This window comes from Ranitomeya imitator, chromosome 5 (assembly GCF_032444005.1).
Source record: "Ranitomeya imitator isolate aRanImi1 chromosome 5, aRanImi1.pri, whole genome shotgun sequence".
Taxonomy (NCBI): Eukaryota; Metazoa; Chordata; class Amphibia; order Anura; family Dendrobatidae; genus Ranitomeya; species Ranitomeya imitator.
Genome location: NC_091286.1, coordinates 402,689,761 through 402,716,351, shown reverse-complemented (window position 1 = coordinate 402,716,351; position 26,591 = coordinate 402,689,761). Strand labels below are relative to the sequence as shown.

The following is a 26,591-nucleotide window of genomic DNA, read 5'->3' as shown; positions in this document are numbered from 1 at the left end:
TAGGTTCACACTAGCGTTGCGCCGCCCTGCGTCGGCGACGCAACGCGCGACGCACGTAAAAACGCGCGCGTTTTGCGACGCGTGCGTCGTTTTTGACGAAAATCGGACGCACAGAAAATGCTACAATGTAGCGTTTTCTTGCGTCCGATGCTAGCGTCGGAAACGACGCACGTGGCGAAAAACGCCACCAAAACAACGCACGCGTCCCCTATGTTAAACATAGGGGCGCGTCGCCGCTGCGTCGCCGGCGCAACAGCGACGCACATTGGCGGAACGCCAATGTGAACGTAGCCTTAGCTGCACAAACCTCTAAAAACTGTGATAGCCAATCACAGGTCAACTTTCATTAACCTGCACTGAAAAAATGAGAGCTGAACTGTGATTGGCTGACATGAGCATCAGCGTAGCTTTTCTTTCCGATGTCTTTCCAATTCCGCCCCAGGCTTCTCCTCAGTGCAGGCAGTGGCTGGATGACGCCTCCTACACACAGGCCGCCCGGCGGAGCCCTGCACACCGTGTACCCATCTCTACCAGCTCACACATTGCCTATTTCACACTGACTGAACACTTCCGTCGGTTGCTAGTCATGTGACATCGATCACGCCCTCTACACTGCTCTGTCGCACGCTCATCACGTGTCCGGCATGGAAGGCGACGCAGCGTTTCTAGCGCCCCGCCCCTTCCGCTCATTTCTGTCACGTGGACGTAGTGTGCGCCTGCGTACTGCTGCGCCGGGATCCGGAAATGGGCCATCTGGCTGGTGCGGCTGCGCCCGGCTGCGCGGACTGAGGAGAGCAGGTGAGACCTGGTGGGGCCCGGCTCGCAATCCATCACCATCCGTGGACTCATACGTCCCCACAGGGCCGCGGCCGTTGTCCGCCCGGTACTGCTCGGCTTGTGTTCCCGGTCCAGCATGATGTGTGTGTGTCTGCGGTCCGTTACGTCCTACGTGTCTGGTCGGGGCCCTCCGCCCTGGCAGCCGGCATCTGTGCCCGCACGCGTTCAGTGAGTGCGGCCGTGGCCGGTGTGTGCGCGCGTGCACGGAGTCTCCGGCGTGACCTCTGGCCCGGGCGGCCTCACCGTATGGCAGTGCCCGGCCATGGCTGCCGCCGATCAATGCCATCACGTCACCGCCAGCTGTCAGGCAGCGCCGCTCACTGCGGGCCCATCCGTGCTGCTGACGGGGAACAATGCCGGCATCGCACCATGCCGCCGGTGCCGGCAGCTCCGCCATGCTCCTTACGTCACGGGTGAGGCCTGCACAGGCTGGTGTGCGCGCATCGGGGGCGGCATGGAGCCAGGGCCAGCTCTGCCAGTGGGGGTGTTACTGCCAGGCGCTGCACATTGGCACCGGGTCCTCTGCTGTGCCCTGTCCGGATCTGCCATTATTTGTGCGCTATCCCAGCCCCCGCTTATTGCTGGGGACCCTGGTGTACGGCATCCAGTGTGTGTATATACTAGCCGTATACTGGGGTTGTTCCTGCTTGCACAATAGCCGTGTGCCAATAGCGAGCGATCAGCGTGGCTGAGGGGGCTGTCCGTGTGCCAATAGTGAGCGATCAGCATGGCTGAGGGGGCTGTCCGTGTGCCAATAGTGAGCGATCAGCGTGGCTGAGGGGGCTGTCCGTGTGCCAATAGTGAGCGATCAGCGTGGCTGAGGGGGCTGTCCGTGTGCCAATAGTGAGCGATCAGCATGGCTGAGGGGGCGGTCCGTGTGCCAATAGCGACCGATCAGCATGGCTGAGGGGGCGGTCCGTGTGCCAATAGTGAGCGATCAGCGTGGCTGAGGGGGCTGTCCGTGTGCCAATAGTGACCGATCAGCGTGGCTGAGGGGGCTGTCTGTGTGCCAATAGTGACCGATCAGCGTGGCTGAGGGGGCGGTCCGTGTGCCAATAGCGAGCGATCAGCATGGCTGAGGGGGCGGTCCGTGTGCCAATAGCGAGCGATCAGCATGGCTGAGGGGGCGGTCCGTGTGCCAATAGCGAGCGATCAGCATGGCTGAGGGGGCGGTCCGTGTGCCAATAGCGACCGATCAGCGTGGCTGAGGGGGCGGTCCGTGTGCCAATAGTGAGCGATCAGCGTGGCTGAGGGGGCTGTCCGTGTGCCAATAGTGACCGATCAGCGTGGCTGAGGGGGCTGTCCGTGTGCCAATAGTGACCGATCAGCGTGGCTGAGGGGGCGGTCCGTGTGCCAATAGTGAGCGATCAGCGTGGCTGAGGGGGCGGTCCGTGTGCCAATAGCGACCGATCAGCATGGCTGAGGGGGCGGTCCGTGTGCCAATAGCGAGCGATCAGCATGGCTGAGGGGGCGGTCCGTGTGCCAATAGCGAGCGATCAGCATGGCTGAGGGGGCTGTCCGTGTGCCAATAGTGAGCGATCAGCATGGCTGAGGGGGCTGTCCGTGTGCCAATAGTGAGCGATCAGCGTGGCTGAGGGGGCTGTCCGTGTGCCAATAGTGAGCGATCAGCGTGGCTGAGGGGGCTGTCCGTGTGCCAATAGTGAGCGATCAGCATGGCTGAGGGGGCGGTCCGTGTGCCAATAGCGACCGATCAGCATGGCTGAGGGGGCGGTCCGTGTGCCAATAGTGAGCGATCAGCGTGGCTGAGGGGGCTGTCCGTGTGCCAATAGTGACCGATCAGCGTGGCTGAGGGGGCTGTCTGTGTGCCAATAGTGACCGATCAGCGTGGCTGAGGGGGCGGTCCGTGTGCCAATAGCGAGCGATCAGCATGGCTGAGGGGGCGGTCCGTGTGCCAATAGCGAGCGATCAGCATGGCTGAGGGGGCGGTCCGTGTGCCAATAGCGAGCGATCAGCATGGCTGAGGGGGCGGTCCGTGTGCCAATAGCGACCGATCAGCGTGGCTGAGGGGGCGGTCCGTGTGCCAATAGTGAGCGATCAGCGTGGCTGAGGGGGCTGTCCGTGTGCCAATAGTGAGCGATCAGCGTGGCTGAGGGGGCTGTCCGTGTGCCAATAGTGACCGATCAGCGTGGCTGAGGGGGCGGTCCGTGTGCCAATAGTGAGCGATCAGCGTGGCTGAGGGGGCGGTCCGTGTGCCAATAGCGACCGATCAGCATGGCTGAGGGGGCGGTCCGTGTGCCAATAGCGAGCGATCAGCATGGCTGAGGGGGCGGTCCGTGTGCCAATAGCGAGCGATCAGCATGGCTGAGGGGGCGGTCCGTGTGCCAATAGCGACCGATCAGCGTGGCTGAGGGGGCGGTCCGTGTGCCAATAGTGAGCGATCAGCGTGGCTGAGGGGGCTGTCCGTGTGCCAATAGTGACCGATCAGCGTGGCTGAGGGGGCTGTCCGTGTGCCAATAGTGAGCGATCAGCGTGGCTGAGGGGGCTGTCCGTGTGCCAATAGTGAGCGATCAGCGTGGCTGAGGGGGCGGTCCGTGTGCCAATAGTGACCGATCAGCGTGGCTGAGGGGGCGGTCCGTGTGCCAATAGCGAGCGATCAGCGTGGCTGAGGGGGCTGTCCGTGTGCCAATAGTGACCGATCAGCGTGGCTGAGGGGGCGGTCCGTGTGCCAATAGTGAGCGATCAGCGTGGCTGAGGGGGCTGTCCGTGTGCCAATAGTGAGCGATCAGCGTGGCTGAGGGGGCGGTCCGTGTGCCAATAGTGAGCGATCAGCGTGGCTGAGGGGGCGGTCCGTGTGCCAATAGTGACCGATCAGCGTGGCTGAGGGGGCGGTCCGTGTGCCAATAGTGACCGATCAGCGTGGCTGAGGGGGCTGTCCGTGTGCCAATAGTGAGCGATCAGCGTGGCTGAGGGGGCGGTCCGTGTGCCAATAGTGACCGATCAGCGTGGCTGAGGGGGCTGTCCGTGTGCCAATAGTGAGCGATCAGCGTGGCTGAGGGGGCGGTCCGTGTGCCAATAGTGACCGATCAGCGTGGCTGAGGGGGCGGTCCGTGTGCCAATAGTGAGCGATCAGCGTGGCTGAGGGGGCGGTCCGTGTGCCAATAGTGACCGATCAGCGTGGCTGAGGGGGCTGTCCGTGTGCCAATAGTGAGCGATCAGCGTGGCTGAGGGGGCGGTCCGTGTGCCAATAGTGACCGATCAGCGTGGCTGAGGGGGCTGTCCGTGTGCCAATAGTGAGCGATCAGCGTGGCTGAGTTGGCGGTCCGTGTGCCAATAGTGACCGATCAGCGTGGCTGAGGGGGCGGTCCGTGTGCCAATAGTGAGCGGTCAGCGTGGCTGAGGGGGCTGTCTGTGTGCCAATAGTGACCGATCAGCGTGGCTGAGGGGGCGGTCCGTGTGCCAATAGTGACCGATCAGCGTGGCTGAGGGGGCGGTCCGTGTGCCAATAGTGACCGATCAGGGTGGCATGTGCCAATAGTGAGCGGTCAGCGTGGCTGAGGGGGCGGTCCGTGTGCCAATAGTGACCGATCAGCGTGGCTGAGGGGGCGGTCCGTGTGCCAATAGTGAGCGGTCAGCGTGGCTGAGGGGGCTGTCTGTGTGCCAATAGTGACCGATCAGCGTGGCTGAGGGGGCGGTCCGTGTGCCAATAGTGACCGATCAGCGTGGCTGAGGGGGCGGTCCGTGTGCCAATAGTGACCGATCAGGGTGGCATGTGCCAATAGTGAGCGGTCAGCGTGGCTGAGGGAGCTGTCTGTGTGCCACCAGCCTGGTGAGTGAGCTGCGACATGATATAACTGTGCGGTGCCGGATAGTCCAGACTCCTGTATTCAGCGCTACTTGTGGTGCCGTCTGTACAGCTGGTGGGCACAGTCCTGCGCAGTGGCATATTGGTGGTTGTATTTACGTCAGATGTAACACTGGCCGGAGTAAAGATCCTTCTCCAGTCTAATCCGATCATCTCACTGTTGTCATTCTTTGGGAACTTCCAGTGTGTGTTACTGTATATGTGGATCTGCCTTGTGTGGTACATTTACCCCCTGGTGGTCCCCAAAACACACAAGTGTGAAATATAAATGTTTCAGTGCCCCTCTGTATAGGAAGGTGCAGATTGCTGCTCTATTCTGTACTGCAAGAAAAGCCAGGAGACATCCCATCATACAGTGCACACAGAGGTACTATTGGTGGTCCGCAGAGGGTCTACTTACTCTCAATGACAGAACTGTTTATTGTTCCCCAGGTTTTCTTGTAATATGCACGTTCCTCTATTGTAAAGTTTCCCATTAGCAGCCATGAGGGAGAACTGTGCAGCGATGCAGGCAGCCATTGTATGCTCATAGTGAGTCCCGGCTACTTCACCGAAAACTCTACCAACCAGACAGAAGCCATAAGGACACTGGTTGACTCGTGTATGCCAAGTGTGTGCTCTTTAGGTGTAGATCGGCCTAAACTGATTCTTTGTTTGCCCCATTACAGTTCAGATGGCTGCCATTGGGGAAGAGAAGTATTTATCATTTTGTTCATATAGCGTCATTAATACTACAGCGCTTTACAGGCGTCATCCTCACTGTCCCCATAGGGAATCTAGATTGTGACCCCAATCAGTGTGCCTTTGTAGTGTGGGAATTAACAGCACCAACATGGAGAGATTAGCCAAACTCTTTGCAGATGTTGTCCTTGGTGGGATTTGAACCCCGGATACCAGCGCTGCAAGGCTTAACCACTGAGCCACCGTGCTGCCTGTTCCCAACCTTTACTGGCTTTCATAGGAGCAAGCAGAAGATGCTTCAGGCTGACCGCTATTAATTGTTGCCTGTAATGTGGTTGTTCTGTCAATTAACTCTTAAAACCTGCCTAAAAGGTTAAGACTGTAAGTCCTGTTTGCCTTTGTGATCCCCTGCGGTCCTGTATAATTCCTGCTCCAGTGATGATGTCCCAACATGACACGTAACTGGCATCCCGTCATTAACCCCGGGGCTGACCCGCTGGAGCAGTAAGTGCCTAGCCTGACACATCAGAGCTGGAGCAGCTGCAGATACATAAGATTTCCATTTTTTTATTTTTTTTTTTTTACTTTCTCCCCCATGATTTTTGCTTTATGCACAGGTTGGCCATTTAAGGGTGTGTTCACATGGGACATAGAGTCCGCTGCCTATTTCAGTTGCAGCTTTGTAGGTGAGGATTGTGTGGAGTATATTGAGCAGAATTGCAGATCTGATATCTGCAGCGTGTCCATTTATGCTGCTTATCTTCCCCGCAGATTTCACCCTTTGCAATACTTCTTGATGTAGATTTTCCGCTGCTGAAATTGTGTGGCTGTACCTTTAAGGGTATGTTCACCTGGTGAAGACTTAGTCAAGAGAAGTACGCAACGTGTTAACATACCCTAAATCTGCTACATGTGAACATACCCCTAATATTAGAAAAGCAGTAACACAAATATATGGCCTATGAGGCCTGGAAGGTGGTGATCAGTTCTGGTAAAGCTCTTTATGTCCATTGACAGGGCAGATAACAGTTCTCTGGGACCTTGACATTAAATTGTGGCCCCAGTGCTAAAGTCCCGTCACAGGATCTCCTTTCCTGGACATTGTAACCTCTCGACTAGAGATTGGTCATTACACCCCTACCCCTGTCATTCTGCCAGGGTCGAGTCCGTGCTTCGGCCTGATGTGCTTTCCTTCTAGTGTGGACTTTTTCTGCATGTTTTTAAGCGGTCTATTCAATTGTCAAGTAATTTTTAGGGACATATATATTGGGTATTCCTCAAATGTAATAACTTTAAACACCGCACTCTAAGGCTATGTGCACACTTTGCAGATTCCACTGCGGATTTTTCCGCAGCGGAATTGCAAAATCCGCAGTGAAAACCCATCGCGGTTTTTACTGCGGATTTATCGCGGTTTTTACTGCGTTTTCTTCTGCGGATTTTCAACTGCAGTTTTCTATTGGAGCAGCTGAAAATCCGCAGAAAAGAAGTGACATGCTGCGGAATGTAATCCGCAGCGTTTCCGCGCGGATTTTTCTGCAGCATGTGCACAGCGTTTTTTGTTTCCCATAGGTTTACATTGAAATGTAAACTCATGGGAAACTGCTGCGGATCCGCAGCAAAATCCGCAAAGTGTGAATATAGCCTTACATATTCAGAACTGTTGTCAGAATGTTTAACAATTCGTGCGTTTCACTGGAATTAATACTATGTGGAATTTAACATGTGTATTTTTCTCCCTTTTTAAAATGTTGCCAACATCCTAACAGGCCAGCATAGCTGACTGCTTCTGCGACCATCACTTGGACTCAGGTTGCCATGGCAACCATCAGGACCACACTATTGTGATCGATCATAGTGTGCCGATGGAGATAGAGGGAGAGTTAACCATTTAGATGTCACTGTTGACAGCTCCATTTAGTGGGTCAAATGCACACTAGATCGGTGCCAACACTCATTGTGTCTGTTGCAGCAGGATGCCACCTGTAGTGTACAGCTGACAGCTACTGCATTTTTGCCCGTCGAGGTGGGGTGGCGTTGGCGGTTTATCTTATTCCTCAAGTCAGTAAAGCGTATAGGTGATGAGATAATCATACTTGGTATTAAAGCGGTTGTCCAAAGGCCAAAGTAATTTTCCTCCTAAATCTCTACCTATTTAGTACCATAATCTAAACTATTTTCTAATGTTTTTATATTAAAAATTCCCTATCCATCCCTGACTACGCCATCTAACGCCCTTTCTATTTTTTTTTTTCGTTTGCGAATGCCCAGTGCCTGCTGGGATACGCAAAGCGCCATCAGGGAGCAGAGGCTGCGGTCACTGATTACTGCTGATCTGAGCCAACAACAGAGCTGTCATTGAGCGCAGGAACTTGCCCAGCCCCTGAAATGGCGTCTCTGCTGACCTCTCCCTGCCCCTAATGGTGCTTCATTTTAGTATCCAGCATGCACTGGGATTCTCAAACGAAGCGTCATCAGACCGGAAGCAGGGAGAAAAAAAATAAAAAGCAGTTGGATAGTGTTACAGAAGAATAGGTAATTTTTAATGCAACTATATTAGGAAATAGTTTAGGTTATGAACCTAAATAGATGGGGATTTAGAATGAAAATTACTTTGCCTCCCGACCACCCCTTTAAAGGGGTTTTCCATTACTACTTCATCTAAATGGTTGGCCCTGATAAAAGAAAAAAAGGTTATACTGGGCTCCCTTAGCAGCGCCGCGCCAGCGGTGTCTACACTCGCTCTCCCCTGGGGTCCCGTGCGGTTGTGGTGACACGTGACCCCAGGACCCGATCAGCGCTGGCGTCACTGGCTCCGCCTTCGTACGAATTGAACATGATGAGGAAGTCTGGGCTGCAACTGATCTTTGACTTCATGTTCAGTGCGTACAGAGGTGGGGACAGTGGGGGGTGCTGTTTTTAAAATGGTCTCATTTTCCAATATATGGGACCCCTAAAGTCACTTCAAACCTGAATAGGTCCTTCCAAAAAATACATTTTGTAAATTTTCCTTGAAAAAATGAAAAATTTCTGCTACAATTTTAAACCTCCTAAAATGCAAACAAAATAAAATAACATTTTACAAATGGTGCTGATATAAAGCCGACATGAGGGAAATGTTATTTATGAATGTTTTCTGTGGTAAGATTATCTGAATTAATAAGATAATCATTCAAAGTTTTAAAATTGCTAATTTGTTTACATTGACAAATTTCTGGTGTTTTGTTATTAAAAAAATCGACCTAAATTTACCATGATCATAATTTACAATATGTCACGTAAAAAGTCTGTCATTGGGATTCGTTGAAGCTTTCCAGAGTTATTACCACATAGTGACACTGGTCTGATTCCAAAAGTGTGGCTCCGTCACTACCCATTTGGTGAGATGACCGGAGGATGGCTGGCCCCTATCCGCATTAGGCCCCGGTATAATTGTGCATTCAGTACAGCCCTGGCTTTATCTCTCATGTGCAGTGTAGTGGCTATGTCTGCTAATCTGTCCAAGGAGGATGGTGCGGACTGTACCGGAGTGCACGGTCAGCATGCTTCTCCTTGCTGTGTGAGCAAAGTCATTTAGGTGCATTTACTAATGTAATGGGTACAGGACCATATTTAGTAGGGATAGGGACAATATTGGGATTGTAGCCAATGATTTTGTAGGGGTTTAATGGGACGGTGATTTCTAAAGTCACATGCTTCCAGGCATGACATGAGTGTGTGACTTGCTTTCATGGTGCTCGGGTTTATAGCATGGATCACAAGACTATTGATCGTTTCTTTTAGTGGTAGTAATCCCACTGTGTGTACAAATAAGAAAAAAGGTGATGGAAAACTGGTACAATATATCCTAAAGTTCTGATCTGTTGTAGAATTTTCTGAACCTGAAAGTCCCTTGCATACATGTGAATGGGGTTGCCTCTGCTATGACCGCATGTAGTGCACACACAGTCACAGTTCCCCAGTATTTCCTGGGAAGGTGGGTGGGGGTCACGTGACTCCATATGTACTATTTGCAGGTTTTTGGCTGACTAGCTTCTTTAATTTCAGAGAAGCCAAATGGATGCAGGCCGCTCATGACCACAAGTATGCAGACTGCATATACGTAGCCACGTGACCACCTACTCATGCTGGGGAATCATGACCGTATGCACATCGCACAGTCGCCATTCAGCATTCTTCAGTCACACACAGTGACTGTGGACTCATGGTCCCAAGTCTGAACCCCCTTTTAAGGCAGGTATTTATCTGCTATGTGCCTGTCCTTTAGATTGGAGGGGGTCCTGAAACCTCTAGCTATTGCTCAGAACAGAGTGCACGTCTGAGTAGGGGTTCAATAGCCGGTCTATGGGCTGGACCTATCATATGACCGGTCAGAACGTAAGCTATCATTTTGATGGCAAATTCAGTGCTGCAAGCAATGTTATTCTTAGCATTGAAAGTGACAGACCTCCCAACGGAGTGTCAGCGTGTATGTGAACGGAGGCTAATAGAGCTGGAGTTTCCTCGCCTGTCTGGATGGATGAGTAGAATGTAGTAAAAAAAAAAAAAAGCCTCGTAGGAAAACCTACAGATTAAAAGAGAAGATCTATAATAGTGCAATTCAATTTTTTGCGTCCTTTCCAGCAGCTGTTTTGAGGGTATCTCTACCCAGGAGCTCTGCAGAATGTTTTGCTTGCAAATACTGTAGGACATGTATTAATTACATTTTAATTCTCTGTAGTTGAGTGTAAGGCTATGTGCACACTTTGCAGATTTGACTGTGGAATTTTCTGTGCTGATTCTGCATTTCTTGGCAGAAAACGCAGGTCAGAATCTGCGCCTTTTTTGGTATATGCACACTTTGCATTTTTTTGTGCAGATTTCCTTTTTTTCCCCCTTGCAGATTTCTATTATGGAATGGGTGCAGAAACGCTGCAGATCTGCCCAAAGAATTGACACGGTCCTTTTTTGAATCTGATGCGTTTTCCGTGCAGTTTTTTCCGCACCATGTGCACAGCATTTTTTCCCCCATTGATTTACATTGTACTGTAAATCATTCACTTGCAGACCTGCAGCGTTTCTGCGTGGAAAAAAAGGCTGCAGATCTGCAGGAAATCTGCAACGTGTGTACATACCCTAAGGCCATGTTCACACCATCCTTTTTTTCATGCAGAATCGCCGCGATTTTCCCGCTGCGGGTCCGCAGCTGTTTTCCATGCAGGGTACATTACTATGTACCCTATGGAAAACAGGAACTGCTGTGCCCACATTGCGGAAAATCGCGAAAAATGCCGCGCTGAATAGCCGTGGTAAAAAAGAAGTACCATGTCACTTCTCTTTGCGGAACTGCAGCGGTTCTGCACCCATTGACCTCCATTGTGAGGTCAAACCCGCAGTAAAACCCGCAGATGAAAAAAATATCTGCGGGTTTTCTGCGGTTTGTGGTGCAGAACCGCTGCAGTGTGTCTGCCTCCCCCATGCCCCAATCCCACCCTCCCCATGCTCCGATGCCACCCCCCCCGTGCTCCGACGCCCCCCCGTGCCCTCATCCCCCCCCCCCCCTTATACTTACCCGGCCTCCCGGTGTCCGTCCGGCCGTCTTCTCCCTGGGCGCCGCCATCTTGCAAAATGGCGGGCGCATGCGCAGTGCGCCTGCCGAATCTGCCGGCAGATTCGTTCCAAAGTGCATTTTGATCACTGAGGTTATATCTCAGTGATCAAAATAAAAAAAAATAGTAAATGATCCCCCCCCCCCCCTTTGTCACCCCCATAGGTAGGGACAATAAAAAAATAAAGATTTTTTTTTTTTCCCACTAAAGACCCCTTCACATTAAGCGACGCTGCAGCGATACCGACAACGATCCGGATCGTTGCAGCGTCACTGTTTGGTCGCTGGAGAGCTGTCACACAGACCGCTCTCCAGCGACCAATGATGCCGGTAACCAGGGTAAACATCGGGTAACTAAGCGCAGAGCCGCGCTTAGTAACCCGCTGTTTACCCTGGTTACCATCCTAAAAGTAAAAAAAACAAACAGTATATACTTACCTACCGCTGTCTGTCCCCGGCGCTCTGCTTCTCTGCACTCCTCCTGTACTGGCTGTGAGCACAGCGGCCGGAAAGCAGAGCGTATGTACTGTTTGTTTTTTTTTTTACTTTTAGGATGGTAACCAGGGTAAACATCGGGTTACTAAGCGCGGCCCTGCGCTTAGTTACCCGATGTTTACCCTGGTTACCAGTGAAGACATCGCTGGATCGGTGTCACACACGCCGATCCAGCGATGTCCACGGGAGATCCAGCGACGAAATAAAGTTCTGGACTTTGTTCAGCGACCAACGATGGCACAGCAGGGGCCTGATCGTTGGTCGCTGTCACACATAACGATTTCCTTAAATATATCGTTGCAACGTCACCAAAAGCAATGATATCGTTAACGATATCGTTATGTGTGAAGGTACCTTAAGGTTAGAATAGGGTTAGGGGTAGGGTTAGGGTATTTTCAGCCATTTTAACCCTAAAAAACTTCCTAGAAAACACACAGACTCTGCATAGAAAACCGCATCAAAAAACGCATCAAAAACGCACCAAAAAAGCACCAAAAAAAGGACCTGCGTTTTCTGCCAAGAGCTGCGGTTTTTAGTCCTGAAAAAAAAGGAGGGAAATCAGGAACGTGTGAACATAGCCTAAGGCTATATTCACACTTAGCGGTTTTTACTGCGGAACCGCCGCAATTTTGATGCTGCGGGTCTGCAGCAGTTTCCATAGCGTTTACAGTAACATGTAAACCCTATGGAAACCGCAAACCGCTGTGCACATGCTGCGGGAAAAACCGCGCGGGAACGCAGCGGTTTACAACCCGCAGCATGTCACTTCTTTGTGCAGAATCGCTGCGATTCTGCACCCATAGGAATACATTGAACCGCTTACTTCCCGCATGGGGCTGTGCCCACGTTGCGGGAAGTAAGCGGATAATGTGCGGGTGGTACCGGGGGTGGAGGAGAGGAGACTCTCCTCCAGGCCCTGGGAACCATATTTGGGGTTAAAAAATAAAAAATCTGGTTATACTCACCCTCTGATGTCCGGAGCTCCTGGGCGCTGCACGCGGCCGTCCGGTCAGAGTTGCTGTGCGACCAGGACCTGCGGTGACGTCGCGGTCACATGACCGTGACGTCACGAAGGGTCCTTCTCCCACAGCATCTTAGGAACCGGACTGCCGGGTGCAGCGCCCAGGAGATCCGGACATCAGAGGGTGAGTATAACCAATTTTTATTATTTTTAACATTACTATTGATGCTGCATATTGCTGCATATGCAGCATCAATAGTATAGGCGGAAACCCGCAGCGGAAAACGCGGAACAAACCGCGATAAATCTGCAGGGAGAACCGCAGTTGTTTTGCCCTGCAGATTTATCAAATCCGCTGCGGGAGAACCCGCAGGGACCCGACGCAAGGTGTGAACATAGCCTAAGAGTCCAGCTATTCTCTGGGCACAGCTTATGGTGTGTGTGGAGATATTTTCTCCTGCAAGCAATGAATTTTGGAGTATGTATGAAGTTTAGTTTCCTGACTGTTGTACCTTGTACATGGCATTCAGAGGTGGGTTTGGGGTGCACTGAGGTTCCAGCACAATATTTTTTTATTTTGTTTTATTCACATGCTGTTTGATTGTAGAGAATTCAGCAGCAAAAGCCTTCATAATTTGATGCCGACTTCTTTGCAGATGCTGGTGGAGCCTGTCGGAGCGTACCCTGAGGGTATGTGCACACGCCAGGATTTTCTATCAGAAATTTCCTGACAAAGACCAGACATTTCTGCCAGAAATCCGTATGCGGTTTTTTACGCATTTTTTTGCGCATTTTTGTGCGTTTTTTTGCGTGTTTTCCCAATGCCTAGAATAGCGGGAAAAACGCGAAAAATCCGCAAAATTAATGAACATGCTGCTTTTTTTTTTTTTTACCGCAATGCATTTTTTTTTTTTTGCGGAACAAAAAAAACGCATCATGTGCACAAAAATTGCAGAATGCATTCTGAATGATAGGATGCATATGTCTGCAGTTTGTAATGCGTTTTTATCGCGAAAAAAACCTGAACGTGTGCACATACCCTGAGGGTATGTGCACACGTTGTGGATTTGTCTGCGGATCCACAGTGGATTGGCCGTTGCGGATCCACAGCAGATTTCCATGCGGTGTACAGTACCATATAAACCGATGGAAAACCAAATCCGCTGTGCCCATGGTGCGGAAAATACCGCACTGAAATTCTGCAGTTTATTTTCTGCAGCATGTCAATTCTTTGTGCGGATTCCGTAACGTTTTACACCTGCTCCTCAATAGGAATCCGCGGTAAATCCACAGGTAATCAACAGGTAAAATGCAGTGCGTTTTAACTGCGGATTTTTAAAAAACTGAGCGGAAAAATCCGCCCAGAAATCCGCAACGTGGTTTTGATATTTGCCCCAGTTTTCTTGTCTCTTAAAAGTTGTAGACTGATGGAATATAGTCTACCGAAGGCATGGGCACATTCTGGTCAATTTTAGGAGCCGGCTTCAATAGTTAGGGGTCAATAGTGAGGCGGTGTAAAGCACAGGCCGCCCCCGCAGGTGTGTGTGAACACGGCCTTACAAGTCATTTAGGGTGGTTTGTAGCTGTTTCTCAATAGTGGAATCTTGCAGCAGACGCATCTTTTTGGAGGCAGCCAAGACTAATGCTAGAGGCATATGTCCTTTTTGACTTTGTTAAAATGAATGCTTCTTTGCCCACTAACAAGATGTCATCGGCTCCGCTACTTGGCGATCTTATTGCGCTCCAGTCTGATGTGGCACAGTTCGTGCATTTTCCCAGATGGTCTGAAACCAGTGACATTTCAGCCACCCACATATAAATGTTGTGATCGGTTTTGGAAAATGTTGTCAAATATTGTATGTTGGAATATAACGTACTACATAATAAAGCGGCTGCTCTCTAAATGTGATTTTGCTTTCTCTAGCCACAGTATTCACATGAAGTGCTCCAGAACGTGCCATTGTCCACGCACCTTTGTGCATGCTCAGGGCTATTTAGTACACAAACTTGTTTGTTCATTTATGGTTTTGATAATATGGATGAGCAGATCTTTGGACAGGCTTTTTCTCGTAAATCAAATGAAAAATTTTAAGTTCCACTATGTATCACACAATTTAATACTTATCACTAGAGTTTGAGCAAATTTTTTATTAGTCGGTTCCAATTATGATGAATATTGTTTTTGCAATATTCACCGAACACAGCCGAACGTTGTTGGAGTCAGTGAGTAGAAATTAATGAACATGTTCGGTACCGATCATCAAACTTAAACGCACAATTAGGGTACCAATATGGCACATATATAGTCATTCATCTCTACTTATGACTTGTGTACATTTGGTTACTACTTTTTATTAAATTAGCATTATTGTGATGCCAAGTGCAATTGTAATTCCAAAGAAACAGTGCTGTTTGTTCATTTGGCCTCTAAGTGGCTCCAGAGGGGGCTTAAAGGGAACCTGTCACCCCGTTTTTTGAGATTGAGCTATAAATACTGTTAAATAGGGCCTGCGCTGTGTGTTCCTATAGTGTATGTAGTGTACCCCGATTCCCCATGTATGCTGAGAAATAACTTACCAAAGTCGCCGTTTTCGCCTGTCAATCAGGCTGGTCAGGTCGGGAGGGCGTGGTGACATCGCTGGTTCTTCCTCAGCTTTACGTTGGTGGCGTAGTGGTGAAGACACAGCGCGCGATCTGCGCTGTCATCCCTTTCGTCGGTGGGGGCGGCCATCTTCCTGGGGCCGCGCGTGCGCAGATCGAGTGCTCTGCTGCACGGGGCTTCAGGAAAATGGCCGCGGGATGCCGCGCGTGCGCATTAGAGATCGCGGCGGCCATTTTCCCAAAGCCGAGATGCAAACTCCCCCACCGACGAAAGGGATGACAGCGCAGATCGCGCGCTGTGTCTTCACCACTACGCCACTACGCCACCAACGTAAAGCTGAGGAAGAACCAGCGATGTCACCACGCCCTCCCGACCTGACCAGCCTGATTGACAGGCGAAAACGGCGACTTTGGTAAGTTATTTCTCAGCATACATGGGGAATCGGGGTACACTACATACACTGTAGGAACACACAGCGCAGGCCCTATTTAACAGTATTTATAGCTCAATCTCAAAAAAGGGGGTGACAGGTTCCCTTTAAGGCATGACAATGTTTCTCATGGCACAGTGCTGAGCCCCATTGACCATTGATTGCCTTTTATAATAGAAAACTCCTTTTAATATATAGGCAATTAGTTAAGAAAATCACAGATAATACATAGACAGGTAGAACATAATTGCATCATGTGACTACTCCTATCCAAATGTATCAATAAAGCAGTAAAAGAAGCCCCTAATAACATGAAACTGAAGAAAAAATAGACTGCTGACTTCATAAATATAAACAAATATATTTTTTTATTTCATCAAACTCATAAAGAAATTATATATTGGGCGTACATAAAGAAGAAAACACCAAGTGTCACCTGGGGAGCACTCATACCGTATATACTCGAGTATAAGGTGAGATTTTCAGCCCAAATTTTTGGGCTGAAAGTGCCCCTCTCAGCTTATACTCGAGTCAAGGTGGGTGGCAGGGTCGGCGGGTGAGGGCGCTGAGGCATACTTACCTGCTTCCAGCTATCCTGGTGCTCCCCGCCTGTCCCACGGTCTTCGGTGCTGCAGTTCTTCCTCTATCAGCGGTCACGTGGGACCGCTCATTAGAGAAATGAATAAGCGGCTCCACCTCCCATAGGGGTGGAGCCGCCTATTCATTTCTCTAATCAGCGGTGCCGGTGACCGCTGATAGAGGAAGAAGCTGCGGCACCGAAGACAGCTGTACGGTGGAAGGAGCCGGGAGCAGGTAAGTATCGCATATTTACCTGTCCCCGTTCCGGGCGCCGCTCCATCTTCCCAGCGCCGCTCCATCTTCCCGGCGTCTCCCCACTCTGACCGTTCAGGTCAGAGGGCGCGATGACACATATAGTGTGCGCGGCGCCCTCTGCCTGATCAGTCAGAGCGGAGAGACGCCGGGACCGGACGCTGGGAGCTGCAGGCAAGAAAGGTGAGTATGGCTTTTTTTTTTTTTATTGCTGCTGCTGCAGCAGCAGCAGCAATGGCACAGATATATGTGGAGCATCTATGGGGAAATATGAACGGTGCAGAGCACTATATGGGGCACAGATGTGGGGCAATATGAACGGTGCAGAGCACTATATGGCAGAGCTATGGGGCAATATTAACGGTGCAGAGCACTATATGGGGCACAGCTATGGGGCAATATGAACGGTAAAGAGCACTATATGGCACAGCTATGGGGCAATATGAACGGTGCAGAGCACTATATGGGGCACAGCTATGGGGCAATATGAACGGTAAAGAGCACTATATGGCACAGCTATGGGGCAATAATGAACGGTGCAGAGCACTATATGGCACAGCTATGGGGAAATAATGAACGGTGCAGAGCACTATATGGCACAGCTATGGGGCAATAATGAACGGTGCAGAGCACTATATGGCACATCTATGGGGAAATATGAACGGTGCAGAGCACTATATGGCAGAGCTATGGGGCAATATGAACGGTGCAGAGCACTATATGGCACAGCTATGGGGCAATATGAACGGTAAAGAGCACTATATGGCACAGCTATGGGGCAATAATGAACGGTGCAGAGCACTATATGGCACAGCTATGGGGAAATGAACGGTGCAAAGCACTATATGGCACAGCTATGGGGCAATAATGAACGGTGCAGAGCACTATATGGCAGAGCTATGGGGAAATATGAACGGTGCAGAGCACTATATGGCACAGCTATGGGGCAATAATGAACGGTGCAGAGCACTATATGGCACAGCTATGGGGCAATAATGAACGGTGCAGAGCACTATATGGCACAGCTATGGGGAAATAATGAACGGTGCAGAGCACTATATGGCAGAGCTATGGGGAAATATGAACGGTGCAGAGCACTATATGGCAGAGCTATGGGGAAATATGAACGGTGCAGAGCACTATATGGCAGAGCTATGGGGAAATATGAACGGTGCAGAGCACTATATGGCAGAGCTATGGGGAAATATGAACGGTGCAGAGCACTATATGGCAGAGCTATGGGGAAATATGAACGGTGCAGAGCACTATATGGCAGAGCTATGGGGCAATATGAACGGTGCAGAGCACTATATGGCACAGCTATGGGGCAATATGAACGGTGCAGAGCACTATATGGCACAGCTATGGGGAAATATGAACGGTGCAGAGCACTATATGGCACAGCTATGGGGCAATATGAACGGTAAAGAGCACTATATGGCACAGCTATGGGGCAATAATGAACGGTGCAGAGCACTATATGGCGCAGCTATGGGGCAATAATGAACGGTGCAGAGCACTATATGGCGCAGCTATGGGGCAATAATGAACGGTGCAGAGCACTATATGGCACATCTATGGGGAAATATGAATGGTGCAGAGCACTATATGGCACAGCTATGGGGCAAGAATGATCTATTTTTATTTTTGAAATTCACCAGTAAATGCTGAATTTCCACCCTAGGCTTATACTCGAGTCAATAAGTTTTCCCAGTTTTTTGTGGCAAAATTAGGGGGTCGGCTTATACTCGGGTCGGCTTATACTCGAGTATATACGGTACTTATCCTAAGGGTATGTTTCCACGTGCAGGAAACGCTGCGTGTTTGACGCTGCATAGAGACGCAGCGTCAAACACGCAGCGTCCAGATGTTACAGCATAGTGGAGGGGATTTAATGAAATCCCATCTCCACTATTCGTGGTAACACGCACGCGGCGGCCCTGTGACTCAGGACATGCGGCGCGTCTTTTAAGATCGCAGCATGTCCGTATACCTTGCGGCGACGCTGCGTCGCTGCAAGGTATAACACAGGGCCCTATGGTGGGGTGCAATGATCCCGGATGTGTGCTATGAACACATCCGGCATCATCGCGTCCCAGAAAGGGGGCGGAGCTTAACACAGAGCAGGTTTGCTGCTCCGACGAAACCGCCGGCCATCCTGATCATGGACACATACCCTAAGAGAGGTAATATGTAGTTGTAGCTCACATGTATGTCTAAAGTGCATATTCCTCTAAAGACATGGCTTACCCATATTCAAGGTGCCAGTGCAGACCAGAGATCCTCAGGCACCGCCCTGACGCGCGTTTCTAATTGTGTTCAATACTGATCCATTGGCAGTTACAATGCCAATCGATCAGTAATTTGGAAATCGTGGCCCCTAAATGAAAAATGAAATGAAGCTTTCTCCTGTTTATTTGAATAATCCATGATCATCAACTTTATGCACTTACGGTAGATATATCCATGTGAGCTACCACTACACATTACCTCTATTAGGATAAGTATATACAGAGAAGCTATGGATGTATTTGAGTTATACTGATTATTTGTCTGAGGTGATGTATGTTTAGCCGCTGGTTTTATATTATCCTTTATATACTTTCAATTATTCCTCTGTACTATGACAGCGCAAGCACTGTGAGTGCTCTCCAGGTGACACTTGTTGTTTCCTTCTTGATGTATAAAATATATATATATATCTCCACACACGCACGCACGCACGCGCGCGCACACACATACTAGATGGTGGCCCGATTCTAACGCATCGGGTATTCTAGAATATGCATGTCCACTTAGTATATTGCCCAGTCAAGCAGTATATTGCCCAGCACAAAGCCACGTAGTATAGAGACTTAAAAAAACAAACATATACTCACCTTCCGAAGGCCCGTTGGAAGTCCTTCTATACTCACCCTCCGCCGCCTTTCCCGCTCCCGGGATCGCTCCATTGCAAGCGGCAGCTTCCGGTCCCAGGGCTGGTGTGAGCAGGACCTATGATGATGTCACGGTCACATGACCGTGACGTCACGGCAGGTCCTTGTCGCACACCAGCCCTGGGAGCGGAAGCTGCCGCTTGCAATGGCGCGGTCCCTGGAGCGGGAAAGGCGGCGGATGGCGAGTATAGCAGGTTTTTTGTTTGTTTTTATTATTTTTAACATTAAATATTTTTACTATTGATGCAGCATAGGCAGCATCAATAGTAAATAGTTGGGGACACACAGGGTTAACAGCAGCGGTAACGGAGTGCGTTACACCGCGGGCCGTTACCGCTGCCATTAACCCTGTGTGAGCCGTGAGTGGAGGGGATTCTGGAGCGGGTGCCGGGCAGTGAGTGCAGGGGAGTAGGGGAGGGACTAATCGGACTGTGCCCGTCGCTGATTGGTCGCGGCAGCCATGACAGGCAGCTGGCGAGACCAATCAGTGAATGAATAACTGTGACAGAAAGACAGACAGACGGAAGTGACCGTTAGACAATTTTATATATATATATATATATATATATATTTTATATTTATATATATATATTTATTTTCTTCAGGCAGGTGCCAGTGGTGACGCCTGCACTGCAGATGTAGTGTGTTTATAATTAATTTCTTTGCTGTGATATTTAAAAATAAATAAATCATCCATTTGAACATGGCGCCCGCTAGCGCAGTAACAGCTATCGGTGTGTATAGAGGTAATCCAATAGCTGCTACTGTGCAGGTGAATGAAAAAGTCTTCAAAGATGGCGCCTGTGCAGTAGCAGCTATCAGCGATTGCCCATAGTTGCTATTGCGTAGGCGCAGTCAGCGCAATCCTACTAGAGGAAAAAAAAATTCTCCTTCAAGATGGCGCCATCAGCGCAGTAGCAGCAGTGGTAGCGTTTGCCAATAGCTGATATTGCGCCGGCAGCGCCATCTTGGAGGAGGAGCTACCGTGCCATTTTCAAGTGGATTTTTTTTTTAAAGGAATATCAGGAGAAGATCAAAGAAATTAATTATAAACGCAGTATATATGCCATCAGGCAGCAGTGCCTGCATAAGGTTGTTTTTTTTTCCAAATATAACCTGCTGACAGGTTCCCTTTAAAAGTGACATTTGTAAGTTACCGTATTCCAAAATTGGCAAACTGATGCACACTGCTTGTTTGGATGAGTGTGTGCTATCTGATTACAGCTGTTACAGGGGTTGTGCTGTGCTTAATATTTACGGTGTGGTCACCGGCCAGAAGTGATAAGCTGCAGAACTCCACAGCTCCGTCAACTGTATAGTGGCTGCGGAGGAGTACTGCAGATGTAGGTTCCAATGACGTGGCGTGGATTTGCAGTGCCCCACTGTGGCCATGATACAGCTGACAGCAGGGCTGGGGAGCCTGTTTCCATTTTGGTGTAGTTGAAGCTGGTATAAATGGAATTTTATATCCCTACGTCCATAGTTTGTCTATCCATTTTATTTCATTTTGAGTGTTTTTGACCATTTATTTTGTGCACACATTTTTTCACCATTTTCCTTTGATTCTCCTCATTTTTAATATCACTTTATATGTCCTTTTTTTATGTTCTAAATTGCATTGTAGAGACCGTGCTTTTTATTTATTCTTTGAAGGTGTCAGTATAAAGTATCAGACAACCAGTGATCGGCTACCATGTTTGCTGATCAGCGAGGCTGACCACTGCCACATTGCTAATAATTAGTTTTGTGCGCATAGAATTTCTCTGGACCACACATGTCCAGTTAATATAGTCTGATGTGCTGCTGAAATTGATGACTTCTAAGCAAACTCTTGTTGTAAACCCATTTTATTTTTTCAATATTTTGTGATATAAAACAGGTGTACTCTAATAATTGTGTGTACTTTTTACTCTAAGCGAATTGCCCATTTAAAGTGTCTCGTGAGGCAAATTTTTTTTATATTTCTTCAGATTATTAATTTGTTTAATTTGTGCCAAAAAGTAGTTATTCCCTACTACTGAGACCAAATGTGTTTGCCAGGACTAAAAATCCATCATTATTGCCAGCTACACCTCTTTGGGATCAATGAACGCACCACCCTAGACCAGCGTTTCTCAGCTACAGTCCTCAGACTTCCACCCGGTCAGGATTTCCGTATTATTGGTGGTAATTAAATCCTCGGACATTTCCCCAGCTCTTCTCTCCATAAGGCCACGGTCACACGTTCAGTATTTGGTCAGTATTTGTAAGCCAGAACCAGGAGTGGGTGATAAATACAGAAGTGGTGCATATGTTTCTATTATACTTTTCCTCTAATTGTTCCACTCCTGGTTTTGGCTTACAAATACTGATGTAAAATACTGACCAAATACTGCTAGTGTGACGGCAGCCTAAGAAATCCTCAAATAATTAGTGGAGGACTTCCATGTGGACTGTGGGTGGAGGCACTGCCCTACACCATCATGTGTTTTCTTCTGGTGGACTTACGGTAGTTGTGTATCACATAATGAAGGTTATCCGGAGGGTGGTGAATTGGTAAAAGTTTTTTTTTTTTTTCATTATTTTTTTGTTTGTTTTTAAGTCATTGACCTTTTCAGTTTGTGGTAAATTTTAGAGCGGTGTTTTCCTGCTGCAGAGTTCCGATCTATTGAATAGGTGAATCTGGTTTCATCCTCCCTCGGATTGTGATGGCATTTCTCGGAGAGATTGTTGCTTCCATATCACTCCTGTTCTTCACATTGTTCAAGGTTGCAACACTTATCGCTTATCTCATTGCCCTATGGTTTTTTTTCACCCTGTAGGTCATATAGAAGAGCTAAGTAGGGATTAGTGGCTGATTATGATCAGATCCCAGCTCTGGCTTCTGAGGCTGGAAAGTTAAGGTACCGTTACACTAAACGACTTACCAACGATCACGACCAGCGATACGACCTGGCCGTGATCGTTGGTAAGTCGTTGTGTGGTCGCTGGGGAGCTGTCACACAGACGGCTCTCTCCAGCGACCAACGATCCGGGGAAAGACTTCGGCATCGTTGAAACTGTCTTCAACGATGCCGAAGTCCCCCGGTAACCAGGGTAAACATCGGGTTACTAAGCGCGACCCTCTTTGGTCGCTGATCACCCGCTGTCATCTCTGGATCGGCGTGTAACCAGGGTAAACATCGGGTTACTAAGTGCAGGGTCGCGCTTAGTAACCAGATATTTACCCTGGTTACCATTGTAAAAGTAAAAAAAAAAAAAACAGTACATACTCACATTCCGATGTCTGTCACGTCCCCCGCCGTCAGCTTCTCGCACTGACTGTGTCAGCGCCGGCAGGCCGTAAAGCAGAGCACAGCGGTGACGTCACCGCTGTGCTCTGCTTTCCGGCCGGCGCTGACAGTCAGTGCAAGGAAGCTGACGGCGGGGGACGTGACAGACATCGGAATGTATGTACTGTTTTTTTTTTTACTTTTACAATGGTAACCAGGGTAAATATCGGGTTACTAAGCGCGGCCCTGCACTTAGTAACCCGATGTTTACCCTGGTTACAAGTGAACACATCGCTGGATCGGCGTCACACACGCCGATCCAGCGATGACAGCGGGTGATCAGCGACCAAAAAAAGGTCCTGATCATTCCCCAAGACCAACGATCTCCCAGCAGGGGCCTGATCGTTGGTCGCTGTCACACAACGAGATCGTTAGCGGGATCATAGCTATGTCACAAAAAACATGACGTTGCAACGATATCGTTAACGATATCGTTGTGTGAAGGTACCTTTAGACTTTAACGCTCCATACATGCTAGATGGTTGTCAGCCGAACAATGGTTTTTCCAACAGCTATTTTACCCTACTCCAAGTGCATCTTCTCGTAGAGATCATAAGCATCAGCAGTCTGATATAAGACATTCCGGATCCTCCTATCCCCCAGCAATCATCTGTCCTGTGCCCCCCATGCATGTTGGGCAGTTGGCGGGTTCACATGACGTTAGTCTGATGATTTGGGGGGCCTTTATGTGCAATTACTATTCTCTTCCTTAGGATTCGTTTTTACAAATCTCTTCCTGCCTCCTTTAAAAGAATGTATTTACCATTTATGTATGTAATGTAAAAGGATGAAATGTATTTCCTACAGAAAATGCCAATATGTATATCTTGGATAAGCGTCTTTTATATGAACTGGTCCATATAATTTTTTGTCCTCTTGACCCCCTCTTAATCTGTGCAGGCCGCATTACAATGCATACCTATTGTCATGCTTGGAGTCTGCTCACTGTATAGAATAACCCTCTGTTATACAGAACTTTCTTTTACAGCTATTTAAAGGTTTAGAAAGTTCCAGAAATACAATTTTAGTACAACACATTTAAGGCAAAGCATATCCCATTGGGCCTAGGCCTACATTATGATGTTTATAGCCTTTTCTACTGCAGCCTAATGATTGCTGGGGGCTGAAGATGTGCCACATTCTGTATATAGGGAGGATTCTGGTTCTCTGATGTGAAGAAGTGTTTGGATTCTCTTGCTTTTAGTCACCACCATTTTTGGGGCACATACTATGGGCAGTCGATAGTTTGTGAAACGGTAGTGTAATGGTCTTTTAAAGGGAACCTGACCCGTCTGATAACACTTAATGCACAGATACAGGGGGTAATTTGCAAGTTAATAGCATTAAAAAGGTGCCCTGTTACCATCCTGAAAGCATGGCTCCCTGGAGAAAAGGAACTTTATTCCTCCCAGAAGCTGCTGGCTTTCAGTCATACAGGCAGGGCAGTGTCACTACAGTAAAGCAGTAAGCACACCCCACTACTTTGACTGTCAGCCAGCCTTGCAGGACAGAATCATGGCAGAGCTGGCGTTCAGTCAGTGCCTGGGAGTGCTTGCTTTGCGGTGATTGTGGGCTGCCTATCCCAGATGTCCTGTAGAAAGGATTGGACATGTTTGCATCCAATATGCCTTATTACCGGTACTTTTCATGAGTATGGGTTACTGTAAGTTCACACACATTGGAATGGCTTTTCTTTTCCTGAAGCTGTTTTGGAAGAGTTTTCCTATTACGGTTTCTTTTTACTTTTTGATTTGTCGGAGTGAATTTCATGAGTATCTGCTTCCAAGAAATTAAATGCGCTATTTTTCTTTCTCCGCTGTGTGTTTCAGAAAAAACTCTAAAAAATCAAAAAACAAACTCATGAACTGCAAAAGTGGATATCCTACATATTATGGAAATAAGTTTTTATGGAGGATTTTGTAGTGGATATTTTAAAAGCAGACATGTGAACATAGTCTATTGCCTGCCATACATACCCTATATAATCGAGTATAAGCCGAGACCCCTAATTTTGCCACAGAAAACTGGGAAAACTTAATGACTTGAGTATGAACCTAGGGTGGAAAATGCAGCAGCTACCAGTAAATGTCAAAAATGAAAATAGATATCAATAAAAGTAAAATTAATTGAGATATCAGTAGGTTACATGTTTTTGAATATCCATATTGAATCCGGAGCCCCATATAATGCTCCATACAGTTCATGATGGGCTCCATAAGATGCTCCATACAAAATACGCCTCATATAATGCTCCATAAAGTTTATGATGGGCCCCATATAATGCTGCACAAAGGTTAATAATGGCCCCATAAGATGCTCTATAGACACATTTACCCCATCCAGGGCTGCATAAATGCTGATTATGGCCCCATATAGTGCTCCACAAATGGTGATTATAGCCCCATAAGATGCTCCATAGAGATATTTGCCCCACATGCTGTTGCGATAAAAAAAAAAAAAGACATACTCACCTCGCGTCGCTCAGGCCCCCGGCACTTGCAATATTCACCTGTCCTCGTTCCACCGCCGGGCTCCATCTTCAGCGTCCTCTGCACTGAAGTTCAGGCAGAGGGCACGCACTAACCACGTCATCGCGCCCTCTGACCTGAGCGTCACAGTAGAGGACGCGGAAGACTGAGCGGCGCTCGGCGGTGAAATGAGGACAGTTGAATATCGCGCAATGCTGCTCACTCAACCCATTATACTCACCTGCTCCCAACACGGTCCCTGGCAGCTTCCCTGATGGTCTTCTCCAGGCGCTGACAGCTTCTTCCAGCGTTTGAGCGGTCACCGGGACCGATTATTGCAGTAATGAATATGCGGCTCCACCCCTATGGGAGTGGAGTCGCATCCATATTCATTACTGTAATGAGCAGTACCATGTGACCGCTCAGCGCTGGAAGAAGCTGTCAGCGCCCGGAGACCATCCGAGATGCAGGGACAACGCCAGGAGCAGGTGAGTATGTGACAGCTGCTGCTCCCTCTCCCTCGCCAACCCCCTGGGACAATGACTCGAGTATAAGCCGAGAGGGACACTTTCAGCCTAAAAAAAATGGGCTGAAAATCTCGGCTTATACTCGAGTATATACAGTAGATCTCCGCTGAATAGTCTTCTCCCCCGTACACAGGAACACTCCACTCAACCAAGTGCTCCGATGTTATCCAAATAAGCCGGTATCCAAACCTGGCAGGAACTATTTCCTCAATAACAAACATGTCAATACTCAAACTTTCTGAATACTTTTCTCTCACAACATCAAATGTCTGGAAAAAGTCAGAAGGCCGCCCCTACACGCTAATGTTTTACAGTCCCATTGATATTGGCAAATTTGACAGACTTTTTTTTTTTTTTTTAAGTCTTGTGTTCATGGGAACTTGCCAATAGATTGTGTTCAGTTTTTGCTCTTTATTCCCGTTGTTCCCCCTGATTATTCCAGATTTAGTTTATGAATCCACCATACGGTTTGAGATATGAGCCTTTTTGTTTAAAGCAACTTTTTATGGTCTGAAATCGAACCTGTAGACATGAAAATGCCGTCCAATGTTAGAGAACCGGGGAAATGGAGCAGACCACATGGCGGAGTCAGTAACCCAAACCTCTGACCCCACAGCCCTTCCTCAGTACTGAGCACGTACACCAAGTACAGCACAGATTCATCTCCGCTACAACTCCTTAGCACTGCCTCACTACTGAGCATGTTCATAAAGTGCAGCACAGACTCATCTCAACTACAACTCCACAGCATTGCCTCACTACTGAGCATGTACATAAAGTGCAGCACAGATTCATCTCAACTACAACTCCCCAGCACTGCCTCACTACTGAGCCTGTACATAAATTGCAGCACAGACTCATCTCAACTACACCTCCACAGCACTGCCTCACTACTGAGCATGTACATAAAGTGCAGCACAGATTCATCTCAACTACAACTCCACAGCACTGCCTCACTACTGAGCATGTACATAAAGTGCAGCACAGATTCATCTCAACTACAACTCCCCAGCACTGCCTCACTACTGAGCCTGTACATAAATTGCAGCACAGACTCATCTCAACTACAACTCCCCAGCACTGCCTCACTACTGAGCATGTA

At 48.6% G+C, this 26,591-nt stretch overlaps 1 protein-coding gene across 2 annotated transcripts in view; it reads left to right on the top strand.

Annotated features, from left to right (window-relative positions):
• The first annotated feature begins 720 nt into the window (after nt 1–720).
• EIF4G1 (eukaryotic translation initiation factor 4 gamma 1) overlaps nt 721–26,591 on the top strand; it is a 91,651-nt gene continuing 65,780 nt past the window's right edge. The window contains exon 1 of one of the 2 annotated variants that reach the window (XM_069726946.1): nt 721–798. The gene's annotated coding sequence lies outside the window, so the exon portion shown is untranslated. Of the gene's footprint in view, nt 884–26,591 lie in introns of both variants that reach the window. The other variant, XM_069726947.1, reaches the window with a different exon arrangement.